The sequence below is a fragment of the Pinus tabuliformis genome, chromosome 6 (genome assembly GCF_031772625.1).
Source record: "Pinus tabuliformis cultivar Carrire ecotype Pingquan chromosome 6, CPIR1, whole genome shotgun sequence".
Classification (NCBI taxonomy): Eukaryota; Viridiplantae; Streptophyta; class Pinopsida; order Pinales; family Pinaceae; genus Pinus; species Pinus tabuliformis.
Window position 1 is genome coordinate 1,514,910,234 of NC_142292.1, and position 4,430 is coordinate 1,514,914,663.

The following is a 4,430-nucleotide window of genomic DNA, read 5'->3' on the forward strand; positions in this document are numbered from 1 at the left end:
TACTTCAAGTATACAGTCTGCTTTGCACTTGTGATAGAGATAAATATTAACACTTTTAGAGACATAATCTATCACAAGTATCATTCTGCAACACCATCTACCTACCCTGCCTACTTTAGCCTAGCATTTTTTCCTTTCCTTACTTGGGTGCACTTACACTGGCAAACCCTTATCAACTTTCATTTTCTTTTCATGGTAAGCCTACCTAAGTCTACACTTGTTACATCCAAGGGCTCAGATTTAATTGTTGAGCTCCTTTTTATTTACTCTACCTATCTACTTATCTGCCAAGATTAAACAGTTTGGTCAGATTTTATTCTCTATCTCTAAAATAGGAAATTCAAATATGAACTAGCCAAGATTAAGCTGTTTGGCCATTCATCAATTGTGGCATAAATTAACATGTTGCACACAATGCTTATTATAGAAAATGAAAAGGTAGTGGCATTTTGGACTTGCACACTTTCCTGGTCTATTTTTCTTTGGGGTTCATTTCTTTCACTTTTTTGACCATTTTATTTATTTTTTTACCCTTTGATTTTTCTTTTATGGCATACCCTCTTTACATTTTTTACATTTTTTGTTTTTTGGATAATATGGAAACCTTTGGAACAAGCAAAGGGATGAACTATTATAGAGCTCATCAAGTCAATCATGAAATATGACACCTATTGGTATAGGAGTATAATAGTGGCTGCACTTGGAGATGGCTTTTCATGGTGGAAAGTCAAGAACAACAGGTCAAATGGCCTTCCGAATAACTTAGACTATGCTCTGAAATCTCCTTTTGCTGGTTGCTTTATTTTATATATGACAGTAACACTTGTGAAGCTTAGGGCCTTCACTTCGGGCTTCAACTCCAGCAAGTTACTATCCAATCAACACCAAACCTTTATTCTTTCTACTTGAATCCTACTTGAGCACCTTGTCACTTGGGTAGGAACTTTTAACCATGGTCCTTTTATCAAAATCTTCTTAACCTTCTCCTGCACAACTTGAGATCTAACTTGAAACCAAAAGGTGTTGTAATATTCAAACCAAATTAGTAAATCCTCAAGATCTTAGGGCCTTTTGATTGGATTCAAATATTTAACGATTTATTTCATAATCTACTAAAAGTGAATTAAATCAAACTAAAATCCTACCTACTTACTCTAATCAGTTTTCAGACTACTGGTTAGGTAAAATGAAACAACCAATGCAACCACTCAAGCATAATATGCATTGGTGACTTTTGTTGCTTGTGCTTGTTGGTGTTTAAAATTGAGATCTTGCAATCAAATATAGATTTGTTAACCTTTGAGAAGATAAGGAAATTCCTGATCTCCTTTGTTGAATCTAGAAACTGTACAAAAGGATCTTGTAAAATATATACACTATTCTTGAGCTGATTCAAACAACTATATAAATGTTCTGGATAGCCTACCTGCCATGAAATTGAAATAACACTTTTATCTTTATCACCCTACATGTTTTCAACTGCTCTTTATGATGATATTTCTACTGATTGTACTGTCTGTCTTGTAAAACCGTTATCATCTTTATTTTGACTCTCATAGTCTGTTAATGGAGATAAATTATGATTGCTTTCATCATCCAACCTGTCAGCTATTGGATCATAAGGAACTTGGAAGGATTGTTTCAACTTAGTACATATAGGTTCAAATGGAAAGTCATAGATTTCTACAAGCTGCTCCTCCTTTTCTTTAAAAAATTTACACCACCTTTCCTTTAGAAATTGAAATGATTCAAAACAAAGAGGTAAAGAAGTTTCACTTATTTCAAAATTTTCTGCATTTTCTTCCTCACTTTCATAACTGAAATGAACAAGCTGATCACTTTTCTCAAGTTGGTGAAACGGGATGTCCTTATTCCCAAAATAGCCTCTAATTGCTCTGTAAAGTTAATTTGGATTTGAAGAACATAATTGTCATCATATTGATCATATTTGGGCAAATCATCAAAAGAAGTAATGTCATTAAACACACATATTAGACCAGGAGCTTTCTCCTCCACATATTGCTTTATAAATCTATCTTCTGATCTGTGTTAGTTGGAATTAGTGGAAATTTGTTCATGATTATTAATCTCTTCTTGCTCTGATGGCTGCAGTATATTGACCAAAGGATAATGGTAATCCTACCATATAAGATCTTCTGGATGATTGGTATCAGGAAAACAAACCTCATTCCAAACTACTACTTGATTCAAGTGATTGGTCGATCGTTTCTCCTCTTTATTCTCTATTGTATCCAAGTGCTCTGAATACTCTTGATCTTCATCAAATATAACAACCTTATCACATACAATAGGAAAATCCTCATCATTTCCTTTTTCATATAGAAGCTTGCAAGGGAGTTGCAAACTCTCATTAATTTTAGATGAAAGATCATGATTTTTCAAAGTATGTTGTCTCATTTCATTTGCATGCAAGGAAAGAAAATTTGTGACATGGTTTTCATCAAATAGTTTTGAATGGTCTTTCATCTTTGAAGGAACCACTACTTGTTGAAGATGGTCTTGTGGTTCAATATTTTTAAGCTCTATCACCTCTACCTCTAGATCTCTGGACTGTTGTTGGTTTTCATTAATATTTTCTATTTGAGCAATTTCAGGGAACTGCATTTCTTCTTTATTCTGATTAGTTTGTAGTGATGCAAGAATTTTTTCCTGTGGGGAAACTTCATGGGTTTCTAAACAACATACATCATCTTTTTCTTTCTAAGGGGAAGATAATTCAAGCAAGTCATCCACTTTTTGAAAATGCTTTTCTTCTAAAACCTCTAATATTTCATGATCATGAACTGATCATCATCATCATAGTAATTTTCTAGATATTGAATAAAACTTTCAAAATTGTCATGGTAGTCTTGAATTAGCAATAGAGATGAATGCCTTTCCTTGTATTTGTCATGAAATGTAGCATGAAACTGCTTGAAAGAACATATTCTAGAGGCTGGTAAATTTTCATACCAAGATCTAGCTTTTTCTTCTAAAGTTACCATAAATATTTTCATAAGACAATCTAAATGGAATTTAACTTTAAACTTTCAAATGTGCATATGAAATTTTAATAAATGTAAAGAATCATCATCTCCTATTTCATCTTAAACAATGGAAGATTTTTTTACCAATCAAATTTGGGCAAAGGGTTTGGAAAACTTGGAATCTTTGACCTGTCCAAAGGAGCGTACCTGCGTTGATTTGTTAAATTCATCTTGAAGACACTTAATGCTAAAATGGGGTCACCATAGATTCTCAACAACTTTAGATTCTTTTAGTAGTGGAGTCTTGAGTATTTGAGGCTTCTTGATTGGAAAGTGATTATCATAAGATTCAAAACGATGATAAATATTTGCAATTTTCAAAAGAAAATACTTGAAAATTAATCTAATTTTTTTTTTAAAAATACAATATTCATTGGAAACCTCTATCAATTTAGAAAGAACATAAGGTCTTGGATAACAATCCAAGTTAAAAGCCTGATCTTTTTGTATCGTTCTTTCAGGTTCGTCCCTCCAGTGGAGTCTTAGTTGTGAAATTGATGTGGAGTCGCCAGGTGGATGATTTTAACCTTTGTGTGTTTGATCCCTATCCACCGTCATAGATTAGATCTAAACCTATAAAACATTTCTGAAGAAAAAGTTAGTTTCTCCAAGGAACCAAATTTTTTAGTTTTTTAGGATTATTTTGTTTTTTATGAATTTTCAAAACAACTTCTATGATTTCTTTAAGAGGCTTTAGGTATGGGATTTGAAATTTCTTAAAGACTTATTTGACAAGAGGAACTGATCAAGTATTTGGAACCAGATGTTCAATCCATAAACTAGACCGGAGATAGACTGAAGCAGCATTCATTTACTTCTGCAATTGCAAAGAAAAATCATTTCAAAGGCTACCTGGCTAACTTCAGGCTCCTTCTATAGTTTATATAGTAAACAATAGTAACAAACAAATCATTCAGTTCCCCAGTGGAGTCGCCATTGATGTTATCACTCAGGTTTTCCTAAAAGTTGTAAGAAAGGGAAAGGAGGCCGAGGTAACCACAGACCAATCTTTTAGATACAGAATCTAGCTAATCTGTATCTAGAGAGGGCTCTCTCTTTATGATTTAGCTTTGTTTTTAAAGGTATTAGGCTAGTTATGAAGTTCACGGGTTTTGTTTGAGCTTGGGTGGTGAGATTCAATAGAGCAGAGAGGTAAGAAAGAGTAGTTCAGTCCATTGGGCTAAAGGAGTCAAAGAAGATGGCTTTCTGGATTTGGTTTCTTAACAGAGGATGGTTTCATAGAGCAAGGTAGTCAAACAGGGAACAAATAAAGACTTGAAACAGATGGAATGGGCTCAAATGGGCTGAAGGGCAGTTGAGAATCCTTCAGCCTATTTAAAGAGGGAAATTGGATGATTACTGATAAGGATCAGTTAAGTATTC